The following is a 14,902-nucleotide window of genomic DNA, read 5'->3' on the forward strand; positions in this document are numbered from 1 at the left end:
ATCCCTGAAAGGCCACTGCCAGCTTGGCACGATATGCCTTCCAGAGATGGGTCAGCAAGCTGAGCTTCCCTGAACTCCTGTCTGTGGCCCTCACTTCCTTCTAAGTAGGGACATTTGACAGGGGGATATTGGTTGGGATCAATAGGGTCAGTCTGGTTAGTCAGTCAAAGGGAAGTCAGCGTGGTCACTCATACTCACCGACAGAGTTGGCAAACCACTAGGGACAGAAGCATCACTGGGAACCCCCACAGGATCCAACGACCTGGAACCAACATTATCTGTGTTGCTGGGGATGTAGGCATACTAGAGGCAAAAGGCATGCTGGGTAGATGTGCTGATGTAGACGCTGCAATCTTTTCCTCTGGGCTGGTTGATGCTGTGGTAAGCTGCGCTGGAAGACATCTAGCCGCTGTGGTCTTTTCCTCTGGGCTGAGCTGTTCTGGTACAGATGTTGTAGACTGTGATCTGGAAACTTGACTCCAGGCAATGGCATCAGCAAACATGGTAACGATTCCACCACCAAGGTCATTCCCCAGGACCACATTGGTTGGAAGGCCACCCATGACGGCAACATCCCTCAACTCTGGGCCAGCTCCCCAGTCCAGTTAGACCCTCGCCACAGGTACCTCTTGCTCCAGTCCACCTGCCACCGTCACTTTGGCAGTGCGACCTGGCAGTACTGCAGCAGGATCAATAAGGTAGGGGCTCACAACAGTGATTGAGGCTCCATAGTCTCTTAATCCTTGTCCCTGCAGGGGCCCAACTTGAACCGTCTGCAGGTGCTGCCACATATTTTGGAGTGGCCCATTGGCCATGCAGGTGACTCTCTCCTTAGAGTCCACCTGATTCTCACCACACTCCATTGGACTGATTGGAGTAGGAACAGTCCTTTTGGGCTCACATCCCTGGGTTAGACAAGCAAGCCAGTCTCCAGCACTTGGATCTGAGGCACAATTCTGGGGTGTTAGGGATGTGGGACAGTTCATCCTCTGATGTCCGATTTTCCCACAGCTGTAGCACTTCTTGTCCAGTTGGGGTCCCGGTGGTCTCTGATGATTTGCAGGGACAGGACAGGGCGGTTGCTGGCCAAGAGCACCAGGGTTGGAGGATGCCCACTTTGGGGGGCGATGAGCAGAAGAGTGGTGTTCCCCTGGTTGTACAGTCCATTGGGGTCAGCTGCTTCACCATGTACTGCTTCAGCTGGGTGGTGAACTGCTCATGGGTGCTTTTAGGGTTCTTGGGCAAGTCCAGGAACTTTTTCCTGTAAGACTCAGCCCTCCTGTAGGAGGGCCCTTACGACTTCATCATAGTCGACGCAGTCCTCGGTAGTCACTCCTTGATAGGCCTCCAGGGCCTTTCCATGCAGTGTGGGCACTAGGTGTCTGACCCACTCCTGTTTGGGTAAATCGTGTAGCTTGCAAGTCCTTTAAAAAATTGCAAATGTCCATCAATATCACCATCACTGTCTGCAAACTTGGCAAACTGGATACGTCCTGATCTGGGTACAGCAGTCTGCAACAGTTCTCGGGGTACCATGACCAGTGGTGCCCGCTCGCCATGCCACATCCGAATGATGAGCATGCATTCCTGCTCCTTTGCCCTTTCTCCCAATTCCACTAGCCGTTCCACTAGGGTATCCGTCCCCCTGGGGACTTTGGGATTCCTGCCATGCTTGGGAATGCTGAGAAACATAACTGCTGCAAGAGGGGGCGGGACTTGTTGCTCTCACCATGTTGTGAGGAGCGTCCATTGTTACGCCGTCAGCACTTTCCACTTCCATCTGGTGCAACTCTGTTCCACTGTAATCAGCCATCCTGCTCATTCTCCTGAACTGCAGTTACTCCTCTCCTGAGTAACTCGGCTTCTCTCGTCGGGTGACCAAAAAGCTGCCTGGGATTATCCCACTGCTATGCCACCAATATCTGTGACCGTATGGCCTCAGCCCGACCCCCGATCACAGATTGGGGTTTCGATCTCCACGGGATCCTGGGGTATCAGGGATTCACGTTTACCGTCAATGACCACCTGTCACTGACTCCGCCCACTGCACCGAGGGTGTGTAATGATGCTGTCACCACCAAACTCTACCATCAGCATTTGGAACCGCTCCTTAGGTACACTCAGGCTCCTACCTCCGGCGCCTGGAACCGCTTCTGCTGTGTATGCATTGTCTAGCTGCATCCACACTCCCTGATTGGTGTCAGCTGTTTCCTCCTGATCCCTTGCAATGGACCAGACTCTGCATGGTAGCTGGCAGAGGGCTTGAACTTGGAGACGCTGAGCTCCACGCTGAACAGCCTGAGAATGGAATAGCGTTTGGCGCAATTCTGTTGGTCGCAGGATTGAGATGCAATTGTAATCAATGTTTATTGCTCAAAGTCTTGAAAAAGTAATCAATGTTTATTGCTCAAAGTCTTGAAAAAGACCTTCCCTTCAGATTGAAGCGGTATATCAACATACAGAAATCAAAGAGCAGTTCATCTCCACAAAGGATATACAAAGATGTACACAACCCAGGCTCGCAGGCCTGGTATATATGTCACTCCAATACACATTACCACAGGTGGTAAATCCGCCCTGTGTTCTATGGAATCCTACCTATCTCTATACCCCTAAAGTCGTTGTTTAGCGTTGCACACAATAATAATTGCAGACCAGCCCATTTGTGGTCCAAAGCACAAAAAGTTATATTATTCAACAAAAAGAAATAATACATGCTTTGATCTAGACAATGAGCATAAATACAATTATAATACAAGGTTACAGCCAAATACATACACCTGCGCCCCGGTACCAGGTCCCAGCTGATCAATCCTGATGTCTGCGGTCATTCTATGGGTATGACTGAGGTCTACCCCATTTGTGCAATACTATATACTCTTACAAGAAATGGCAACACAATAGAGACAGACAAACACTGTTTCATTGGTTCTTGTTCCTGAATGATTTTCTTATTGGACGGTTCATATGGTATCATTAGGGGGATGACTTGATCTTGTAGCTGTTCCTTTATGTAGTCTTCCTCCCTAGAAACAAGTCTAAACTGGCTAGTTTACATTACATTACAGAGTACATTTCAATGCCTATCTCTCTATGATCCATATTTCGGGAACACACGATGCGTCTTCCTCGTTGTCAGAACCGGAAGCCTGCAAAGAAGCAGAGCATCAGTTTGATACTAAACATGGTGTGTTTACATTGTTCTATACCTTATATATCAAATACATGCATTTCGTACCATATTGTGCAGGAACCTTTTATAAGTGTAAATATATGTATATGATTGTGGTCGCTAATGTGCGTCTGTATTTAAAACTAAGTGAATGCTCAACAATGTGTATATAGCTCAGTAAGCTTACGTGTGTCCATGGGTACTTAAATAAGTATATATACAATTATCAATGTGTGTATATTTATGATTATATGTAAATATGTGTCTATGGGCCTGATTCAGACCCACTCGCGAGCGGCTGTCCACTCGCAAGTGGGTCGATGGTCTGCACTGAGCATGCGCACGACGGAGGGAGCTCCGTCGTGCGCATGCGCCAGACACGACGAGCGAAGGACTTTCCTTCGCTCGTTGTGTCCGATCAAAGGGGGCGTGCTGTCAATGTTGATTGACAGCACGCCCCCTTTGGTGGGCGTGCCGGGGGCGTGTCTCCCTGACGGGGGCGTTCCCACGGGAACGCCTCCCATCAGAAGCCGGCCCACTGACATCACTAGTGATGTCAGTGGGAGTGATTTTGGCTCTGATAGAGCCAAAATCACTCCGGAGCTTGCGGTTGAAAACCTCAACCGCAGGCTCCGGCTCGCAATTTCGATGGTCGCGATGGTCATGACCATCGCGGCCATCAAAATGCACGCTCGTATAGCCTGTGGGTGGTGACCCACAGCTATACGAGCGTCCAGGAGGACGCTCCATGAAAATGGAGCCCGGCCCTCATTCAGAGCGTGCGCTCTGCTCAGAGCGTACGGCTCTGAATGAGGGCCTATGTTTGTGCGTTTATGTAATTCCGTGTATTTTGTGATGAATTAATATATTTGATCAATTTCTGACATATTTTAAAACTACGGTGCGAGGTGTAAATGGGAGTCCACTTCTTATTTCTAAACAGGGGGGGAAGAGAGAGCCACGGCTGCTTGAAGGTGCCACATTCTAATTAACTAATTCAATGGTTTTCCTCTACCTATTCACAGTCTAAATGCCAGTTCCTTTGGACCAGACTAGTACTGAACAAAGAGGCACCCAATTGCCAATGACTTGCAGGTTCTTGACAATAACCCTTCATTTTACATTTAGATGACTTACTTTGAGCATACTGGTTTCTGTACATTTTTAATTAATTTTGTTACAGGCAAATTGTATTAGTATGCAAAGTTTCTACAAACACCCACAGACACAAAGACCTATTTTATCAGGCTCTGATCAAACCCTATAGCAATACCAACATATTTATGCATATCGCAATTGCGCTGACACAGAATCGTCAGATAAAAATTACAAGCGATCATATCCAATTATTTGGTTTCGACAGTTCCTTCTAGCCAATTATGCAGCTCACAATAATATAAATAAACACATATTTCATTTCAAACATACTAACATAATTTCCTCGTCACCACCCAAAAAACAGTTGCTTTGCCTAAAGCACAAACTAAGTTAGCATATACTGTTTCTGAAAAGGTACATATAATGCAAATTTTCAATGGCATTCGTCCTTTCACATGTCTATGACTAAAACCAGTTTTGGCTTTCTGAGTTTTAGCACCTTCTAAGTTCGCTTCAAACAATTTGCTTTCCCCAAACTTGCTGGGTATTGTACACAGAGGCACACCGGCAGGCTTGCCTACCCTCCCGATCTGGTCGGGAGTCGCTCCCGACCCCCCGGAAAGGCAGGCAAGCCTCCCGGCTGCAGCCTGCCCCCCGCACAACTACTAGAAACCCCCGCAGTGGGGATGCTCGATGACGCGATTCGCGCTGAATCTCGTCCCCGTGGCTCCGCCCCCCGCTTTACAATGCCTTTATTTTTGGCATTGTGTAGAGGGGGCGGGGCCACAATGACGTGTTCGTGCGGTCACGCCCCCGCCCCCAAATGCCGTCATAGCCGGCCACGCCTCCCCCTCTATGCAGGCATTCAGCTCCCTCCCGGAAGGAGGTAGCTGAATGTCTGCAAGTATGCACACCGGAGACCTCTGCATTGCATTTCAATGAAAGTGCTGTAAACGAAGGTTTGGTCACTACGTCAGGATAATTAACATATCACTAGAAGGTGAGAATGTCTCAAAACCACTTGACCTTTAACTGTTACAGCCTTCTAAAACAAAATAACATACATTCCTTATAAGTGCATAGGCTATACATTTAAAAGTACATTTCCACAACTGCGCACAGCACATTTAATATAACATGTTCAAACACATTACTTATACATTCGCAGTATGTGGCGCACTGCGCCTAAAGGTCCTTCTTAAAAATTGTGCCGTGGCATGAGGGTTAATCCCTTCAGTGCCATGGCAGCCATTTAAATCACGTGTGGTCGGGCTCCGGCCACAGTGGCATACATACTTAAATGGTGTGATGCCAGAAACTATCACCCTAATGTGTTTCGGGTTTCTAGAGTCCTGGCTTTCCTCCAAGCTGGATTTAACCTTGAACTCTGCCTTACCTTGATGAAGGTACATGTCTCTGCTCTGTCAATTTGGCTCCAGCATAGAATTGCTTCACTGCCAGATGTTCACACCAACCTTCATGGTGTCCCCCGCATACAAGCTCTCTTGGTCCCCACTGTGGCTCCGTGGGATTTGTCAGTGGTTCTTCATGCCCTACAGGGAACTCCAGTTGAACCTTTGGAATCTGTGGATCTCAAGTGGCTCATAGTGAAGACTCTTTTTATTCTGGCTATGGCGTCCGCCTGACGGGTGTCAGATTTTGGGGCGCTCTCATGTCGCTCCCCATTTCTAATCTTCCATCAGGACAGGGCTGTTCTACGAACTCAAACTGGTTTACTTCCCAAAGTGGTTACTCATTTCCATATTAATGAGGAAATCGTAGTCCCGGCCTTTCATTCACCAGACCTCTCAGCAGGTGAGACCTCCTTGGATGTGGTCTGTGCTCTTGGGATCTACGTGGACCGTACCAGTTGTCTGAAGAACACAGACTTCCTATTTGTGCTCTTTGATTTCACAAGAAGGGATGGCCAGCCAATAAACAGACGTTGGCCAGATGGTTTTGCATGACTATCTCACAGGCCTACACACAGGCAGGCCCTCCTGTACCGGCTACTGTCACTGCTCATTCCACTCACTCTGTGGGTCCCTTGCCGTGGCACCTCAGCTGAACAGCTTTGTAAGGCGGCCACATGGTCTTCTGTCCACACCTTTCTTAGGTTTTATGCCTTTGATACCTTTGCCTCTCTGGATGCATCATTTGGCTTCCGGATTCAGCTCAGGAGCGTCCACACCCTTGAATTCTGCTATGGGACATCCCCATGGTATCCTTGTGGATCTCTATGGACCCTGAAGAAGAAAATGAGAGTTATGGTAAATCTTACCTATGTTAACTGTCTTTCTTCAAAGTCCATAGGGTCCACAGGGTACCTGCCCTGACTCCCCTGGGCTTCTCTGGGTTGGGCTTCCTGGTCACCGGTTTCATGTCTCTTTGATGTGATAGTGTGATTCTTCTGTGTACCAGTTTTCCTTCTCTCATCTCCTCCTCCTGCCTTAGGCTTGTTAACTACCTGTCACGATCCATCACAGGAAGTTCCCCAGATGAGGACAAAAAGCCAGGGGTTGGGATGGCTAGGGACCAACTAGGAGAGTGACAGTGACTAAGTCTTCCTATTGCGGCCAAACCCAGGTTTGGCTAGACCTTCCCAAAGGTGCGGAGTCTAACCTACTTAGTGGTCTTCACCAGTGACCCCTCCAGTTGGGATTTGAGTTCCGCTGCACCAAGTGAGCAGGTTGTGGCCCTCTGGATAGGTACAGTGGCAGGGAAACTGGAAACTATACTAGAATGAGTTAGCACTTGGAACCCTAGAACTGTATTGATACTGGAAAACACTAGAAATGAGATGGATACTGGAGATGATCCAGATGCAGACTTGCTCTGAGAAACACAGGGAATGTAGACACAGGGGTGTACTGAGAAGTACTGATGAACCAGATGCAGACTTGCTCTGAGAAACACAGGGAACGTTGACACAGAGTAGCTCCAGGAAACACTAGAGATCAATATGTAAATTTAGACATGAAATACTAGGCATCAGCATGAGAGTGTCAGGATGCGGCCTGGGATCGGCCGTTACTCACGTTTGCAATGGCATCTTCGGGCTCCTAAAAAGTCAGGACGTCAGCCGTATACACAAGTGATGGCTGAGTTTTCTGCCCAGGGTCTGCTAGAGCCTACTGGAGTGTGTCCTGGTTGCCGCATTGCGGTTCTGGGTGCTGCCATGTTGGTTTGCGTCATCTGATCAGTATTCTCATATGGTAGTTCTTCAGTCAGTCAGCTGCTGTTTCTGGCCAATGACCAGCTACCAAGGGGTATATTAGGGCACTTCCTGCAGCAGGAAGAAGCCTGTACAAGGTCTCTCCTATAGTGGTTTTCTACTGTGTCTGCGTCCCAGGCTCCGCAGTGTACCTTTCTTGTGTACTCTTTCATGTACGCTGTCATCATGGTTACTCAGCATCTCACATCAAGTGCTGGTATTTACCGCTTCTCCGCGTGTCATATCAAGGGCTGGTTATCACCGCTACTCAGCGTCTCACATCAAGTGCTGGTTATTACCGCTACTCCCAGTGTTCATATCAAGTACAGCTAACCATCACTACCCAGTGTTTCATATCAACTGCAGCTTACTATTGCTAATCAGCATCTCATATCAAGTACTGGCTATCATTGTTATTCAGTGTTCATATGAAGTACAGCTTACCATCGCTACCCAGTGTTTCATATCAAGTGCAGCTTACCATCGCTAATCTACATCTCATATCAAGTACTAGCTTTCAACGCTATTTAGTGTTCATATCAAGTGCAGCTTTCCATCGCTAATCTACATCTCATATCAAGTACTAGCTATCATTCTTATTCAGTGTTCATATCAAGTGCAGCTTACCATCACTAAACTACATCTCATATCAAGTACTAGCTATCATCGTTATTCAGTGTTCATATCAAGTACAGCTTACCATCATCATTCAGTATCTCATATCAGGAACAACTTACCATCGCTATTCAGCATCTCATATCAAGTACTGTTTTTCCTCACTATTAGCATATCGATTTCCAAAGTACCTTTCTCTGATAATTGGTTTCGGGATCTAGTATAACTATTCTTCCAACACTCCAGTGCTTATATAGTTCTCCCATATCTATCTCCGTATTTTCTCCAGGTACCTATCCCAGGATTCGCGACCTGTTCACCTGGTGCAGTGAAACCCACATCCCGATTGGAGGGGTCAATGGTGAAGACCATCAGGTTGACTAGACTCCGTGCCTTGGGGTAGGTCTTTCCAACACCTGGGAAAGACATATGAAGAGGACTTATATATTGCCTTCCCGTTTCCTATCACCCGTTGCCCTTGGCCCCCCGCTCCTTGTTCCAACTACAGAAGCCCTTAAACACCAGGGCTTGACAGTTTGTACAACCCTTAAAATGTAAGCTTCCGGGTCTCAGGGTGATAGAGGTCTTCAAACTACGCTGTCTCGCACAAGAGACTGGACAGCAATACATGGGACGACATCTCCAGGAAGTCCACAACCAACTTTCTTCCATTCTTTCTGTGCTGTCCATTTCTGGTCCTCCTCAACATGCATCCACAAGTCCTCCAGTGGTTCCTGTTGTATCTAAATATCACCTTCAATTAGTTCCTCCCAATCGTTTTGATGGTACCCGGAACAAATTGTAGGGGTTTTGTTAATCAATGTTAGATCAATTTGAATGTTTACCACAGAATTTTCCTACCTCTAGGTCAATGGTGGCATTTGTTATCTCTCTCCTGTCTGGAACAGCCTTAGAATGGGTCTCACCCCTGTGGTAATGAGCGCACCTGTTGGTCTCTAATTATGAAGATTTCATTAAAGCCTTTAGGCGAATTTTCGATGAACCTGGAAGGTCCATTTCTGCATCCTCAGACCTTCTGCAACTCCAGCAGGGTTCCCGTCCAGTAGGTCAATATGTACTTTAATTTCAGACAATTGCATCAGAACTGCAATGGAATAACACAGTTCTAAGACAGCTTTCCTATACGAGCATTCCGACAAAATGAAGGATGACCTAGCTTCCCGGGGCTTGCCAGAAACAATTGCTAATCTCATTTCTCTGTGTATTAAGATTAACCCAAGACATCAGGAAAGGCAAGTTAATCGGGGACCTGAGGTCCGGACTCACGTTCGACCCACTCTTGTTTCCGCTGGTCGATGTCCATCTTCTCTTCGACAAGACGAACCCATGTAAGTCAACAAAGCTTGTTTAACTCCTACAGAACGTAGTCGTCGTATTCTCAACTTTGTCTGTATTGTGCTAAACCTGGTCATCACCTGTAATCTTGCCCGCTGTTGTCAGGAAATGCCAAACCTTAATCATTCCAAGAGGAGTTCGGTTCGGTTCAAATCCTCTCAGTCAATAGATCCACTGTTTCCAGTTGTGCTTTCAGTAGGACTGCATTTTGTAGATTTTCTTACTCTGGTGCTGTAGGGATTTTTTTATCCAGTTCTGTTGTCGAAAACCTAAAAATTCCAGTCTCTTCCATTCAAAACAATTTAGTCCTCTCGGGTGTAAATGGAAGTACTCTCTAAACTGGTATCGTTCTAGTATGTCTTCAAATTGTTGCCCTACAGCGGGAGGAGATTGAATTTTTTATTCTACCTAGTTGTAGCCATGATATTTTTCTCAGGTTACCCTGGTTAAAATTCCACAATCCCTCTATAGATTGCTCTTCTATGAAAATATTGGCATGGGGTTCTCATTGTCAAAATAAATGTGTTTCCAAGGTAACCCCTATCCAGTCTCTTGCCATTAATAAAGCCACCACAGTGTGTCCCTTGATATCTGTCTCTAATTCAACACCTATTCCAAAACACTATGTGGACTTTTCTGATGTTTTTTGTGAGAAAGCTGCAAACAAATTGCCGCCCCATCGTAAATAGGATTGTGGTTTAGATTTAATCCCTGAAAAAACTCTTCCACGAGGTCGCATATATCCCCTCTCAGTACCAGAGACATCAGCCATGTCTGAATATATTCAAGATAGCCTAAAGAAAGGGTATATTAGACCATTCTCATCACCGGCCAGTGCAGGTTTTTTTTTCGTTGAAAAAAAAGATGGTGGTCTTAGGCCCTGCATCGATTATAGAGGTCTCAATGATATTACTATTAAGACCAGATACCCACTCCCTCTCATCTTGCAGTTAGTCGATAAAGTTCGTGGAGCCTCTATTTTTACTAAACTTGACCTGCGTAGTGCATATAATCTCATCCGCATATATGAAGGGGATGGATGCAAGACTGCCTTCAACACTCAAGACAGACACTTTGAATATCTCGTGATGCCACTCGGCTTGAGTAACGCGCCAGCAGTCTTCCAGGAGTATGTTAATGAAATTTCTAGAGATATCATCTACTCTTTTTCTTGTAGTATACTTGGATGACATTTTAATTTTACCCAGAGATTTACTAACACATCGTCAGCATGTTAGAGAAGTTCTCTTTCGTCCAAGGAAACATCACTTATATGGAAAAGCTTCTAAGTGTGTCTTTGAAAAGTCCTTGATGCCCTTTCTTGGTCATATAATTTCCAGCTAATCTCTGCAGATGGATCCTGGGAAATTAAGTGCCATCCAGGATTGGCCTCAATCAACCACTTTAAAAGGGATCCAATGATTTTTAGGGTTTGTCAACTATTACCTGGAGGTTTATTTTTAATTTTTCAACTGTGGTACATTGTTACTCTTATGAAAAAAAGGAGCAAATCCTGCTCTTTGGCCTCCCTCCGCTATAAAAGCTTTTCAGCCGCTCAAGGAGGCCCTTTCTTCTGCCCCCATCCTAAATATACCTGACTTGAAAAAGCCTTTCACAGTAGAGGTTGATGCATCTTCTACCTGTGTTGGAGCGGTTTTTTCTCAATTGGCCAAAATCATCTATATGGTTTCTCCTCAAAGAAATTCTCTTCTGCAGAAAAGAATTACACTATCCGGGATCAGGAGATGCTGGCCATGAAATTGGCCTTGGAGGAGTGGAGACATCTCCTTGAGGGAGCCAAATTTCCATTTACCGTTGTTTCAGACCACAAAAATTTGTTATTCTTGAAAACAGCACAAAGACTTAGTTAGGCCCATATTCAGAGGCGGTCGCAAGAAGCGATCGCTCGTTCTGAATGAGGGCAGCCGCTTCTATTTTTTAGTGCGGCCTCCTGGTCGCTAGCTAAGCTGTGGGTTACTACCCACAGCTTAGCGACCGACCAGGTTGATGGTCGCGATGGTCAAGACCATCACGACCAACGGGGCTTGCGACGAGATCCTAAGGTTGGGTCTTGGCAACCGCAAGGCCCAGGGAGCTTCCTGCTCTGATCGAGCAGGAAACTCCCCACTGACATCACTGCTGATTTCAGTGCGGCCACCCACAAAACAGTAGGCGTTCCTTAAGGAACACCTCCGTTTGTGAAACTACCCCCCCGCCCCACCTACAAAACGGGCTGAGCTGTCAATCACCATCGACAGCCGGTTTCTCTCTCGCTCTGGGGCTTGCGCACGAGCAGTGCGGCCGCTGCGCATGCGCAGGACCAAAACATCAACCCGGTTGCGAGCGCTCAGCGCTTGCGACCAGGTCTGAATGAGGTCCTTAATCCTAGACAAGCTCGATGGTCACTTTTTTTCCCACTTTGATTTTAAGCTTGTGTTCAGACTAGAAGTCTTAATAAAAAAGCTGATGCCTTATCTTGTTCATTTTTATCCCACGAGGAAGATGAAAAGGATTCAAAAGCACAACCTATTCTACATCCTACAGTCTTTGCTCAGACTCATCTTAACTCTCCTCCCGATTTTTGTTTCTCCTAATCTTCATAATCTTCATTCAAGAAGTCTTTCGGTTTCATGGCCTCCCAGCCAAAATTGTGTTCGATAGAGGAGTCCAATTCATGGCGAGCGAGCACTCTGTTCTTCTTGTCACATCAAGTTAAAGTTTCCTTCATCTTATCACCCGCAGACTAACGGGCAAACAGAATGTATAAATCAAGAACTTGAAACCCTCATCAGACTGTTTTTATCCTCCTATCAGAATGATTGGGTAGACCATCTGCCATGGGCAGAATTTGCTCACAACTTCCATTACCACACATCTACAGATTCCACCCCTTTTTTCACATTAATTTGGAGATAACCTAGAGTGCCAGAATTTCAAAGTTTGCCACCTTTGGAGGTACCGGCAGTTTCTAACCTTCTGACATCCTGCTCTGATATCCGAAAGAAGGTTCATATATCTTTAAAAAAGACCTCAAGCAACTACAAGTGATTTGCAGATAGGAGACGCACAGCGGTGCCTTTACTGTCCAGATGATAAAGTTTGGCTTTCCACCAAAAATATCAGGATGAGGGTGCCAAGCATGAAGTTTGCTCCATGATTTATTGGACCTTATCAAATTTTGAGTCATAAACCTGGTAGCATATAAATTGAGACTATATCCACATTTGAAATTATCCAGTTCTTTGCATGTTTCGTTACTTCGATCTTTAATTTTAAATAGTTTTCACCGATTACTACCCAAAACTCCACAGGTTCACACCCAGCGTGGAGTTGAATTTGAAGTCTGGGATAGCTCCAATATTTGATTGATTGGAGGGCCTACAGCCCTGAGGAATGTTCCTGGGTCAATACCTCAGATGTCTGTGCTCCTAAGCTCTGCCGAGCCTTTCATAAGAAATTTCCCAATAAACCATCTAGGTGTTCGGAGTCCACTCTAAAAGAGGGGGGTACTGTCAGGATGCAGCCTCGGTTCGGCCATTACTCATGTCTGCGATGGTGCCTTCGGGCTCTTAAATAGTACAGACATCAGCCGTAGAGACAAGTGATGGCTGAATATTCTGCCCAGGGTCTGCTAGAGCCTTCTGGTGTGCTTCCTGGTTGCTGCATTACGGTCCTGGGTGCTGCCATGTTAGTTTGCGTCATCTGAGCAGTATTCTCCTATAGTAGTTCTGCGGGCGGTCAGCTGCTGTCTCTGGCCAATGACCAGTTACAAGGTATATTAGGGCACTTCCTGCAGCAGGAAGTTGCCTGTACAACGTCGCTCCTATAGTGGTTTTCTACTGTGTCTGCATCCCAGGCTCCACAGTGTACCTTTCCTGTGTACTCTCTCGTGTATGCTGTTATCATCATTACTCAGCATCTCACTTCTAGTGCTGCTATTCACCGCTACTCCGCGTGTCATATCAAGGGCTGGTTATCACTGTTACTCAGCGTCTCACATTCAGTGCTGATCATCACCGCTACTCAGCTTCTCACATTCAGTGCTGATTATCACCACTACTCAGCACCTCACATTCAATGATAGTTCTCATCATTATCCAGTGTTCATATCAAGTACAGCTTACCATGGCTACCCAGTGTTTCATATCAAGTGCAGCTTACCATAGCTAATCTACATCTCATATCAAGTACTGGCTATCATCGTTATTCAGTGTTCATATCAAGTACAGCTTACCATCACTAATCTGCATCTCATATCAAGTACAGGCTGTCATCGTTATTCAGTGTTCATATCAAGTACAGCTTACCATCATCATTCAGTATCTCATATCAGGAACAGCTTAGCATCTCATATCAAGTACAGGTTATCCTCACTACTAGCATATCGATTTCCAAAGTACCTTTCTCCGCTCATTGGTTTTGGGATCTATTATGACTATTCTTCCAACATTGTCAGTGCTTATATAGTCCTCCCATATCTATCTCCGTGTTTTCTCCAGGTACCTATCCCAGGGGCCGCGACCTGTTCACCTGGTGCAGCAAAACCCACAATCTGATTGGAGGGGTCAATGGTGAAGACCATCAGGTGGACTAGACTCTGCAGCCTTGTGGTAGGTCTTGCCAACACCTGGGAGAGACGTATGAAGAGGACTTATATATTGCCTTCCCATTTCCTATTCCCCGCTGCCCTTGGCCCCCTGGTCCGTGTTCCAACTACAGAAGCCCTTAAATACCAGGGCTTGACAGAGAGCTTGACACATAGGAAATCAGCGTGAGAGCCGATCAGCATAGTAGTAATCAGTATGAGAACATACACATGTAACACAGGGAGTCAGCTTGAGAGCTGAACAGCACACTACTTAACAGCACAAGAGCTGATGCATGAAAAACTGGAGTTCAGTGAGAGAGATGAAGTGGCACGCTGGGAATCAGCATGAGAGCTGATACAAGTAACACTGGAGGACAGCATGAGTGCTGAAAACACACTGGAGATTCTATACGGCGAAACACCAGAGAGTATCACAGTCACTGGAAAAGTGAAGTTGAACAGCAGCTTCCTATTCCTGGAGTCAGACTAAATACCCTTAGGTAGTTGGTCATTGGATCTGAAGGTCAGCTGAGTGAGAGACCAGCCAGGTGCTTATCCACCACCTACACCCCCATGGTATCCCTGTGGACCCTATGGACTTCAAAGAAAGACAGTTAACAAAGGTAAGTTTTACCATAACATTCATTTTTGTTATGTTGAAATTATTTCAAATATATACACATAGGAAAAAATTAAGAATAAATTCCTCTGAGTAGCATTCCTTTGCTTTTGGGGCCTGATTCAGCTTGGATCGCAGTTGCTAATATGCACACAATCAGCCGATTGTTGCGTACTGCACTGCGTATGCATCGCAGTGCGCGTGTGTGAGCTGGCAACTGCGATCAGGACTGCAATCACA

This window comes from Taudactylus pleione, unplaced genomic scaffold, assembly GCF_031769625.1.
Source record: "Taudactylus pleione unplaced genomic scaffold, aTauple2 ptg000053l, whole genome shotgun sequence".
In the NCBI taxonomy this organism is placed as follows: domain Eukaryota; kingdom Metazoa; phylum Chordata; class Amphibia; order Anura; family Myobatrachidae; genus Taudactylus; species Taudactylus pleione.